Source organism: Symsagittifera roscoffensis, chromosome 7 (genome assembly GCF_963678635.1).
Source record: "Symsagittifera roscoffensis chromosome 7, txSymRosc1.1, whole genome shotgun sequence".
In the NCBI taxonomy this organism is placed as follows: Eukaryota; Metazoa; Xenacoelomorpha; order Acoela; family Convolutidae; genus Symsagittifera; species Symsagittifera roscoffensis.
Window position 1 is genome coordinate 18173614 of NC_087068.1, and position 13371 is coordinate 18186984.

Below are 13371 nucleotides of genomic sequence, written 5' to 3' on the forward strand. Positions count from 1 at the left end.
CTCACCCAGTATCAAAAAAATTACCAAATAAATTTCCGCTCTGAGACACCTTTAAACGGACCTGTAGGTCCGATGCTGCTCTCCCAGTCAGTAAAAATTGTGGCGAGGTTTGTAAATTTATATAAAACCAACCACAATAGAACTACCTGACAACAATTTATTATTGGTTTTATTATTAAACAACTCATTGCGTACTCTTTTTCAGAGTGTAATTGGATTTTTTGCACCATTGTTCAGGCCGAGCTCTGATTTAAAACACGTAATGGGAGTATGCGTAAAGATGCATACTAAATGAGACGCCACCGAATTTATTAAATGCGATAGTGTCATCATCTCTTGATGAGACCACTTTCCGATCATTCAATGGCTATTTCTCGTTGAAACCTATCAGCAGAGTATAGCCCCCCTCACTAACACAAACATCCTACAATGGTGTGGCTATAATTTTTTATAATGCTAGACTGGGAGGAGGATTAATCAACAAATTTGCACTCTTTTTGGACATGTCAATCAAGACGACGATCTAGACTGACCTGAATCCCTCGTCGGTGTTGAGGTCGAGGAACTGTTCGGATCCGAGAGAGGGTTTGACTGCCACTTCCCTGCCTGCACTGGCGAACGGGGTGAGGATGAGATCTTCAGTGCCAGAGGGACCACCAGTCTTTACGGTAAGCACGTATTTCTGAAACAGACAAACATTGCGCTTAAAATACGTTGTCTCAATAAGAAATTGTCTCAAAATTTTTCAAAATTATCTCTTTTAAATCATGATCTTAGGTCAACATCTTAGTCCCAAAAATGTCAAATACAATGCGACTAATTAACTTACCATGCTAGCTAACTTAGGGTGTTTACCCCAATTACCTTAGCATACAATAGAAACCATACATGATAAAATAACTTGCCTTTATGCAACAGTTATTACGTAATTCCCATTTCTACCTAATCATCATTCCTACGTAATGTGACCTTACCATCTGGAAGGTAGCGGTGTCCACTCCGGAATAGACTACTTTGAAGTCGAACAGACTGGACTCAATGTCCTTGGCCAGAGTGAGTTGTCCGTTCACAGGCTGGAACAGCAGCACTCTCCCGTCGAAGGAGCGCAGGTGGTAGCGACTGAACGACTGGCAGATCTTCAGGGATTGTTTACCTTGAGTCACTTCGCCAGTGAACACAGCTGGAGAAACATTACAAAGTTACGTAATACTTTGCCGCGACAGGAAACAGAAAAAAGCCACTAGCTCTACACAAAGCAAAAAAACTGTTTTGTTTATATTGATGATGTTCATGAGATGATTGCATAATTTTGTAAACAAAATCTTGCTTATTTTTATATGGTTTTCATACGATTTTTGAGTTTTTTCGCACAAAATCTTGTTTAAATTGATGATTTTCATGATTTGTGTCGTTTAGTTTGAATTCATATTTGGAATTCAAACTTTGAATTCAACAGCGATTTTCAGGGATGTACAGGTATAAAAAAAGGAATGATACATCAAGGCAATTTGCATCCATGTTTACTGGATGAATCAGATAATTCACAACCATGTTTCAGTCATGATTCATCGATGAAACATCAATGTAATTTGCATCCATGTTTCATAGATCAATCGTGGATGACCATCGTTAAAGTGGCACTGCAACATGAATGATACATGGTTGCAAAAAGTGAAAGATCTATGATACATTTCTTAATTGCAATGCAACTTCAACCCGGGTCTTTGTGCTCGTAATTTTGGTCTTTCATATTTCAGTAAAGGTGATCTTCCACATAATTCATGTATGATAACAGCGTATTACAAAATGTTTCCCAAGGTGCCACAAGCAAATGACACCGTAGGAAACATTTTTTAATACGCCGTCATCGTCATTTATCTCTCGGTTTTTTGTCTTGGATGAGTGTCTCCAAATATTCGATCTCTTTTTAGAAGTTAAAAAAAATGTGTAAACTGACGATTGTGAGTGATGTTGTTGAGTCCCTTGGATTCCATGATGGAGTCGCAGCCCTCCTTCTGGATCTGCAGGATGTCATCTGGACTCAATCCAGTCACGTCACTCTGGTCCCAGTCGCCGACTGCAACACACGAAACACATATAGAATTGAATTAAAACACATTGAAAGATGTTTGAAATATATTAGAGAAACTACCATTATTAAGAGCAGCCATTTGAGTGGGAAAAAAACACCAAAAACATCATCAAAATCCCAGCTCAAACAAAATGCGTTCAATTTTACAAAAAGCAGTCGAAAATAATTCCATAAACTGCTTTAAACTATCAATCAATTGCCAACTGATTAACTTATATTGATAGGATGTTTTTCACTCATTTTGATCTTTCATTTTTAGGCAGTCGTATCCAAATTCAGCGTAAATTAAGATTGAAGAACCCAGGAGAAATAACAAGTGCCGGAGAACAATGAATAAATTACGTTTTTGCTGACAGAGCTTTTCGATGTCCCATCCGAGACAACACACGTCATTCTTGTCAGTGTTCAACTCATACGCAACCATCAGACTGTCTACACGCCTGAAAAAATATAAAATTATAATGAAAAACAATAAAAGTAAAAATTCGAAATTATAGAATTTCAATAAAACCTGTGAGCAATGGATAATAAAGCCTCCGCTCTGAATAAAATCAAAATTATTCAAACAATCTTCCTGGAACTATGAAAAAACTGTTGATTCAACAACCTTAATTGCCCAAAAACAGAAAGTCATGAAAAAAGTAACACCACCGAAATCTATCTAATTTGAAATGCCTTCAGAATATTAAGATCATTTTTGTTTTTATTCATTGCATATTCATAAAGTTTTCTTCGAACTGCAAAAAACTTAGACTATTCTGTTTTTCAAACATAAACCAAGCACATTTTTGAATGGTACAATTGAGGACTAGGTCGTGAAATCAAAATCATGTTTTGCAAAAAAAAACTCTCAAAAAACTATTGGAAAGAATGGTTGGTAAAGCTATTCTGTTTTTCAAACATAAACCAAGCACATTTTTGAATGGTACAATCGAGGACTAGGTCGTGAAATCAAAATCATGTTTTGCAAAAAAAAACTCTCAAAAAACTATTGGAAAGAATGGTTGGTAAATTTGTAAAAAAAAAACCAGGAAAAAAACAAAAGGAACGTCGAAGCACAAAACATGAAATCAAAAAATAAGCAAAAACAGAAAAATATATAGATCTTTCAAAACGTTCACATCGATCGCTTGAAAAGCTCGATTGGGGAAAACATGTCGAAAAAATGCCAGCGTCAAAACAGCAAAAAAAAACGAACTTTTTGAAGCAGTTATCAAGCCGATAACACTCAAGGACACTCGTTAAGTCCAAAAAAATTGTCAAAAACTTCAGCTAACAATTTTTGCGTGACAATCTACTCTACAAAAAAATTATCGCGAAAATATATTTTGCATTTCAAATGCAGCAATATACGTCAACTATGCCACCATAACATGAATAAAACCATTCAAGCCGAATTGGTGAAAGTTATTGAACCAAAAAGTTACAGAGAGGCAAAGCTTCGCTACGCTTCGAAATTTTTGAAGCCGTAACCAAGCCGAAAAACATTAAAGGACGCTCATTAAGTCCAAAAATAATTCAAAAATCTTCAGCTAACAGGTTTTTTGTGATAATTTTTTTACAAAAAAAAATGTTACCGCGAAAATATATTTTGCGCTTCAAATGCCGCAATATACGTCGAATATATTGAACCAAAAAGCTGGCAAATGTAATAAAATAGTGATAAACGCCGAACAAACTCTTGATGGTAAAACTGAAAACATGATAAGAAAATTTGGAAAAGAACGGATACTTAGAAAACAAACATGTTCAAAAAATGTCTGTAGTTGCAGAAAGGACTTTTTTGACGAAGCACCCAGGAAAAGAGTCCTCTTAGCAAAATTTCAATTTTCAAAATAATGGCTAACAACTGGTTGCAATAACCCTGGCTAATCGCAAGATTATTCCGAATAAGGGTCCTAAAAAAACTTGCAAGGCCCCTGCATGCGTCAACCTATGAGTAGAAGCACGCACATATCTGTTTTCTACCAGTAGGAAACTACAGATATTTCATCGAAAATCACGAAGCCGAAAAGCCATCAGCAAAAACTTAATATCAAAGTTATATTGTTATACATACTAAATTTAGAATTCTTCACCCATGAATAAAATACTCAAAAAGATTTAACTTAATCATTTGAAAAAAAGAAAGCTCAATCGACCAGAATTGAGACAAAGATCATGAAGCCCAGAACTTGAAAGAAATACATATCGAAAAAAGTCTGGCCAATACTAAAACCCCAGATTTGTAAAAAAAAATTGTTTCCGACAAGAAAGTCTAGTTCACGATTAAAATACATGACACTTGCTCTCGCAAGTTCAAAAATAGAAACATATATAACATTTTTTGATAGGGTTGAGCCAAAACGCAGTTCTACAGAAATAGGCATTTAAGCCAAAACAATTCTAGAAGACCACCTGAAAGTCAAATAGAAGCTTTTATCGATATATTCGTCAAGGTGGTAGTCAATAGACCGGTCATAAAAGAGCGTTCAAGAAAATTGAACACAGAGGCAAAGCTTCGCTTCGCAAACACTAGCAAGAGCACGACAAAAAGCAGCTTTAGTAAGTTCAATAAAAAATTAGAAACAAGCCTCCAATTACTAAAAAAAATTCGTCAACGTCTGGGGTTCGAACCCACCAACTAGAGATAAAGAGTCTCACACACTAACCACTCAGACACAGACGCTTAATAGTCACCAAAAACTAGCCAAAAAAGCAGAGAACAGATTCTATATGATTTATGTTGCTACAGTGAAACTTCCAAATTAGTGAAAACGTTTAATGAACACTTTTACTTGCGAGTTAGGTTTCAAAAAAGAAGGTTCGAACTAATACACTACGCTGATCGTTAGTATAAAAACGCATAAATTGAGAAACCTATAAACAGTATATAGTCCGGAATTATGCGAAACTACCAAAATCGACACTTAAAAATCAAAAACTTTTTTTAAAAATCTTATCTATCATACAGTTATATTTTACCAATTTTCGAACAAAAGAAGCGAAGCTACAAGCTATACTTCACAAAAACAAGTGAAAAATGGCAAGAGATTTTAAAACATGACAAAACAAGCTTTAAAGAAAAACAATCATTGAAAAAGAGATCTACAGGCACAAAAATCATTCTAGTTACCATGCGCGAATTATTCATGCGCGAATTATTTAGAAAAAAAACTTGGTACTATAACACAAGCGATGATTTTGTAATTATAAACATCGTGTCTCCATTTGAAAAAAATGATGAAAAACGCGCTCGGATAACTTACTTTTCGTAGACACACTCGCTTCCGGCATGTATGCCCGCGAAGTAGTAGTCGTTGACGTTGTCTCCCGGTGGCACGCTCGACTCGCTAGAGATAGCGGGCGGACAATCCGCACTGCTGCCCTTTGCCTCTCTCACCTAAAAGTGAAATTGGAACTTTTTTCACTACTTGATTCCTACAAACTAAGTTCAATGGTACCTACAAATGGCTAGCCAGAAGGTTACACATGAGCCAATATTTAATGTTTTAAGGTATCCCCACTGTAATTCAGTTGTTTTTCAAAAAATCCCAATTCAAAAACACCGCTCAGAGCTCGCTACAAATAAAATTTCAAAAAAAACAATTACCACATGTCATAGCCAAAAAATATTAAATAAATTTTAATGCTGCCAAATTATGCGTACTACAACACAACTGTGATATTAATGATGCATAGAACTTGAAATGAAAAACTACATACTGCCAAGTATTTTGGTTAAAATAATAGATTTAAGAAGACTGACCTTCACGCAGAAGTGGGGTTGGGCGGGAGGGGAGTCGACTTGAGGTTTGGAAGAGGCATCGCCCAAGCGCACACATTGGCTGAAACAAATAAACGTGAAAGTATAAACAAACTTTAAAAAATTTCATTCATTTTAGTGATAGTAGTAATTGAGATTTATTCCAAGTCAGTGGGCACATGCATTGATTCCTGATTTGCCGTTTGTTATCCTAATCTACCTTGATTTTGGTTAATGGAAAATTCCATGAAACAATTGAAAAACTTCCAAACTTTGAAAGTAATTTTATGAGTTTTTCAATTTTCAAACTTCATAAAGTACATCGGAAAAATTACAAAAAAACCTGTGTGATAAATATCCTTGCATGATGGCTCTTCACAGGATTGATTTTCTACTTCAATTATTTGTCAACAAATATCGAAAAATTAGTTTGTACAGATATTGAATAGAAAAAAGAACGCAATAAAATAATAGCTTAGCACTGTTAAAATATTGGAAAGAACATAATACCTACACTCGCGTACTTTTAAGAACTCTGATGAGATCTTTATCATTAGAGACAAAACTTAGCGTTTGTTATAAACTGTACTCGAAACTTACGATGCTAGAAGGGACCATAAAAGAAACTTCACAAATCCCCCCATTGGACAGGAGGATCTTCTGCTTCTAGTGGGTTGAAGAAGGCACGAAGCCAACTCGGAAAACCCGAGTGCTGAGAGCGCCGAAAACGAAGTCAGCTTACTAACAGTTGGCTCCGATTAACCAAACAGTAGAAAATATAATTTATAACCAACAAGTCAGAAAAATTTTAATATTTAATCGAAAATTCACAAGTAAAATTTTCACAATTAGTCACAATAATTTTAAGAAAACTTAGGATTTTTCAATTTTTTGAGAAAATTGACCAAATTAATTTAATAATCTCCCAGATAATAAACTCTGGAAATTATTGTTGCGGAATGATTTTCTCAGAGTTTATTCAAAATTCAACTAATATTGGTCACAGGTTGTGAATGAAAAATAATCTCAGGAGCGAGCCAGGTTGCTTGATTAGATGACACAAATGCTGTAAGCTAACTTTGGCAAATTGGATTTTATGAAAAAATGGAAATTTATTAAAACTGGGAAAGCTTATTTCACATTAAAAGGTAACAGGTTGTCGCATCAGGCAAAGATGGTAGAAAGCAATCAAACGGATTCGTTGGTTTTCGTTTGCACCATGTTTAAGTTTAAATTATTTTCTTTTCTCCTCAGTTTAAAATTGACTGTCATCGTCCTAGCATGACTCGGAAAAAATAGCGCGAACCATTATCAGCTAAATTTGTAGTTAGTTGACACATCGAAAATTCTAATTCTGTTGCTTTGGTGATTTCCAGATTTCAATCGAAAAACATCATTAGCTGAAACTGTTCCTGAAGTTCAAACTACTAATAAATTTTCTAGAAGTTAGCCAATTAGAAACCCTGCGCATCTCGTGTTTCGTTTGAAAAAAATACATGTCATCTCAAAACCAATTTTTTTTGTTCCCGAGATTTTAGAAGTAAAACTTAATGATAAATAAAGAAAACAAAAACCCACCTGAAAAAGACAACAAGTGCCTGGCAATAAAATTGATGTAATGATTTTTGCAACTAATTAAAAAATCATGAAGACCATTCTTTTAGGACAGTGAGACCACTCAGCGAGAAAAAACTCACGTTTGCTCTTGTCCTTACTCGTAGCGAAACCATCCTTATCCAATTTTAAGCATCATTGATTTGTGGGTGTTAAGGTTTAAACAGAGAAAAATTTAAAAATATAGCTTAGTCAGATGAACACAAGTAGGCTTTTGAAAAATGTTTATAATTTGTAGAAAAAGCAAAAAAAACATGAAAAAGTTTTAGATGGCTGAGAATGAAACAGTGTTAGAATGTACGGGCAGTGACCTGGGTTTAAAAATTCTCCTTGAGAAGTATAAGAAAAACATGGTGAAAGAAAACTAAAATCAGAATTAAACATAGATTTCGAAAGAAATAAGCCCCATTTAGTAATAGAAATCAAGAAAGATAAGATTTGAAAGAAAAAAGGTCGAAAAAGATAAGGTCGAAAGAAAAAAGATAAGATTTAAAAAAAACGGAGCACCTCCTACACTTGATCCCATGGCTACACAAAGTACCCCCTGTGTTAGTATTTTACGACATTTTGATCGACTTATCCTATAACTTTGAAAGGAGAACTTGCTACCAAAAAACTTGATTTTTTTTCAAAATGCAACTGCAGTGCAAAAAAAAGTGGTTAACTAAGGTTTTTAAAATTTTCGCCAAAAATCAATTTGAGGCAAGGCGACTATTTGTTTAAGCGACAATTGGTAGTTTTTTTAAACTTAAAACGACAATTCATATAGTGCGACTATTCTTACCAAAAGAAATTAAGTGACGGCAAAACTATAGCAAAGAAACTTTCGATGAAGAACAAGTGTACTGGCCACTTTAGATCTCTGTAAATCTTTCAATATGATCTGCCATCAGACTCTGTTGGATTTGCTACACAACACTAGTGTTCCCGAAAGCTTAACAAAATGGCTAGCAAACTATTTAAGTGGCCGGCAAGCCAAGACGCAATTCAGGGACCCCATGTCTATAACATGGATTGTGCGTACATGCGTCCTTCAGGGCTCAGTCATCTCACCTACTCTTTCAATTTTTTACGAGCCCGATGCACCAGAATCCCCAGAAGTAAAACCTCAGTCTTACGCCAATGACCTCCACAGTTTTGTCCAATTGCGCGATATAAAGCACGCCTCAACTACACTGATTAACTACCTCAATGAACAACATGATTTTTTTTACAAGCGGTCACTTATTTTTTTCCTCCACCAAAAGTTCAGTCAGTCTTTTTACTCCACACAACAAAGAATTTAACATTGACCCCAAAGTAACAATGTGTGACTCGCTTTTACCAGAGCAGAAGCACCCTACAATTTTCAGTGTTTATTTAGACCCATCTCTTACTTCTCTGAACACAATCTGCCAGTAAAGCCATGCGAATGATATCGGTCCTGAAGGCACTGTCGGAAACAAATTGGGATCAGTCGAAAGATACTCTATTAGAGACTTATAAAACTGAAACAAGACTAATTATTGATTACAACTGTCCAGCCTGTGCCCATGCTGCCAGTGATACCTCCATTAGTAAACTGCAAACAGTGCAAAAATCAGCTCTTCGATAGTGATATAGTGACCGGGTGCACTGAAATGAGCACCAGTGATCACTTACAGAGTGCAAATTATTTAAAGTGAGAAATCACCATAAACTTCTTGCATGTCAATTCTCTCTCAAAGCTTAAATGCCGTTGAGTCCATTACATTTTTTTTTCACTCTCACCAACCACCCCCCCCCCCCCCCAAACCTAACGCTAAAACATTATACAAACTTAGAAAGACGAGCTTCAACTGGTTTTTAACAAGGCAAACTAGTTCAACTCTATAACAAACTTTAGCCGGCTTAGCGGTTTTGTAAACTAGTGTTTTAAAAAGCTTCTAAAGCACATTTACACTCACAAGGCCAGTGATGAAGCCCTCAACTACAATTTCTCCCTCAAAGACCACCAGTCTTCTCTCCAACAGAACTGACACTCTCCTGCTCAACTAGACGCACCCTTGATCGAATAGGATCCGGCTGCAGTCCCTAATTTAACACTTTTTGAAATACGATAGACCCGAACGTCCCCCGTAAATACCACCAATGGCCAGCACCCCACACTGCACTAGATCTTTTTAACTGTCCCCAAAACCCAACTTCTCTGACCCCAATAGACATGAGGCTCCGGCCGATTGAGGCCGCAACAATCCTTAGACTCGGCGAGAGCATGCCGGACGTGCGCCAAATATCGACTTAAACAACATGAGAAACAAATTAAATTGTAAGTATGAAAGAGCTAACAATTACCAGCAACCGAACCAGATATCAAGGTTCCAAAATTATTTCATCAGTTACTTTAAAACGGTATGGTTTTAGTTTTTTTCGTAGACTTTCACCAATAGGCATTGACTTTTTCATTCGAAGCCAGTTTTGAAGCACTCTTGCCTGCTCGGAATCGAGAAAATTTGTTCACATTCAAGCTTTGTTCTTTCTGCTTGAACTGAACAAATTTATGAGTAGCCGGATGAGCGCAAACCATTCCAAATTGGAACGATCTATGACAGCTCACTGCGGAACTGTTGGTCGTGCCTGCCGATAAAAATTGAGGAAATTGACCGACCACTTACGGAAACGGTTGATCAGCCAAGACCAAGTTCTCGAAATGCCCAACGTAATAATCAAAGGAGAATCGTCAGAGTTGGAATGGTACAAGTTGGAATCGAATTGAAGAGAACTTTGAGACTTTTTGAATGTCTAATTCCGCAATGAAAGCACGGGCAACAAACAGTTTAACAACAGACGTACTTTTGTATCTTCTGTATCCTTGAGCCAATCTAAATTGCTGAAATTTACATTACTTCACCTGAGCGCACTGGAATTATCCTCCTTTGATTAATAAACCCGCAAAAAGTTTTTTATAAGACGTTAATATTTGATAGATTGACGATGGAGAGGCCTTGAATGGTCTCCATCTGCATGTTATACGTTGTTAGATTAAAATTTATCTAGGTTCTCCTGTTCAGAAAAAAAAAGATAATGGTCCAAGTCGATGACCCGACTCACGCTGAAGAAAGCTTTACCTATCAAAGTAAGGGACACTTAGAGTCGGATTTCTACATCCTTTATCATCTTGGGAGCTAATTCGAAACCAATATTTTTAAACCAAGAGATTCCCCGCTTCACCTGAAAAACGCGCGAATTATTTCGTGTTTTCTATATCTTTTATTCTTTTGAGCTCGTAACGAATATTTTTGTGACCATGCTTACCACTTGAGAATACAATCTCACCGTTTAATGTGATTACAGATGTTTCAAAAGGCCTTTTTCTTTATCTCCAACTGATTCTATTGGTAGCGTTGGCTATTTTGAGTTGAAAGTTCATCCAAAAAGAAAAAGTTGCTGATTTCCGCTGAGTTTTTCATTGCACAAAAATAGACAGAAATTTGTGTGCAGTAATGCGAGGAGTCATGTCTGCGCTACCAACGTTGATTCGAAAACCAATTGGCGTAGTTGCCCATCGGTTTTGATGATGCCCAGCAATCATTAAATTGCTAATTCAATACTCACGTTCGCATTAACCTGCCTGGTGACCTCTGGTAAAATATAATTAGCTTAGTTAACCTTGTATAACTAACCACAGGGTTAGGCTCTCGACTGGTTAACTGACAAAACATTTATTTTAAATCACTCTGATGAAAATATTACCATCTTATTCAAAAACCAATTCACACTTTTGCATCGCGAACCAGGTCAAGGCAGCTGTTTAGAATAGCTACTAGTTTTAATTCGCAAAACCATAGAATGTACTTACCGTTTTCATCCAACGCACTCCGAGCTTTTTATGTAGCCGCTCATATTTCTACCTTTTTAGGTTCCGCAGGTTCTTCGGGTCAAGCTGTAACGAAAACTCGATCTTTCGATCTTACCTAATTCTATTTCTCTCATTTAGACTTACCGCGATTACAATTCAAAGACACCTGAAAACGGATATGTAGATTAAATGATCTCCCAGGCAGTTTTACATTGACTATAAAGTCATTTTGTGAACTTTTGTATACTTTACGCCTGGAAACTTATGATTATTATTGTGTTATGATTATTAAATTTATTATTATTATTTAAATCTTAACTGACTACACCAAACCATCTAACTACTATGCAGTTCATTATTGGTCAACCCATTACAAAAATTTATTCTCCCAGGCTGGTTTTAAACCCACATTGAAAATGAATCATAAGGGGCAGTTTTATTTCGACTATTATAACAGAAAACACCTACCCGCAAGTTCTGAAAATTCCGACTGTCTTTTGATGTGCCTGTCACTTTTTTGCATTTATTAGGTAAAATTTTGGAAACCAAAAACTTTTCCTCCACATTCAAGTTCAACAACACTGATACCTTTTGGCGCCCTGTAACGCATTATTTGGACAAGTTTACTTGCCTCAACACAATAAAAATGAATTCCTAGTAGCCAACTGGGCAATTGTTAGTCCATAATTGCGATTTTAATACCGTCATAACTTCACGAAAATATCCCAGAAATATCACTTCAAGCTAGCATTCAGGATTACAATTTTCAACTGATGAGAAAAACTTCGGTCAATAATAGTCAATTCATCGGTCAGCAGCTGCTATAAAAGGTTGAAAAGGATTTTAAAAATGAGCACATACATTGCGTTATTTATTTCGCATTATATGTTTCGAATTCAGAAAAAAACTGGACCTTGATAACTAACCCCATTAATTGGAAAAAGTTCGCAAAGGGCGAACACAAATATTTTTACCAAAAACTGTGATAGTGGTTTGTTGTGCAAGTACAACTGCATGTTGCGACAACGCCTAACTTTCTAACGAAACACAAATAAAAAAAAACATGAAAAAAATCCCGAATTATAATTCAATCAGTGTGAGAGGACAGAAATGGCTAAGCGAAGAATCACTTATTCAATTGAAGATTTTAATAATCCGAGATCAATCGGAAATTAGATAAGGCCATCAAGGACTACACAAGAGACAAAAGAACTAATTTCCTGGATACAATTGACTACAGGGTAAACAGCAGCAAACTATCTTCAACCATAAAAATTTAATCCCGTTGCACGTCCCGGCCAAAAACTAATAAACGAATCAAGTTAGACGAAACAATTGAAATTTTCGATCCACATAAATGCGCCAAGCTTTTTTATCAAAAGTTCACGCCTCATCCTTAGTTGGTACCGAAAGCAAAAAGATCCCTTGTCAAGAAACTTATTGCGAATGATCTCAGATCAAAATTTCCAACTATCTGCAATTTTATGCATAAAAATCAAATTCTCATTGCGGCAATTCAAGAAACTATGACCTTGGACACCCGCCCCAAATCACCACCCGACTATGCAACAGTCTCTTCGCCCTAGACCTTCATGCAGAGGAAAAAGTGGAGGACTGGCCTTCATAATACAAAATTGCTTGAGGTAACTGAAAATTAAATTAAGCAACCAACCAAGCGATCAACACTTTGAACAGGAAGGAGTGAAACTGTTCTCTGGCAACTCAAATAATAATTTTACAACGTCTACATACCACCATCTTCAAGTTGTAAGGCAGGCTACCACTGCAGCATTAAACACCTAAAACCAAGAAGATACAGTAATTATGCGAGATTTCAACAAATACGATGAACTGACTCACTCCAAGTTGGAGTACGATACAAAAAAAATTGACTTAGCAAGGGAAATCTCCGAGTCTGAACTAATCGTTATCAACGAAGCGACAAGACGAAGTCCAGCGATGAAACTGAGAGCTCACCAGATATTACGTTGGGTTCACTGGAGTTGAGTTCGGACTGGAAAACTGTATCTAAATTCGGTTCGGATCACCATGCAAAAAATATAACAATGAACTGCGCCATTCAACGGCTCGTTCAACCGCAGT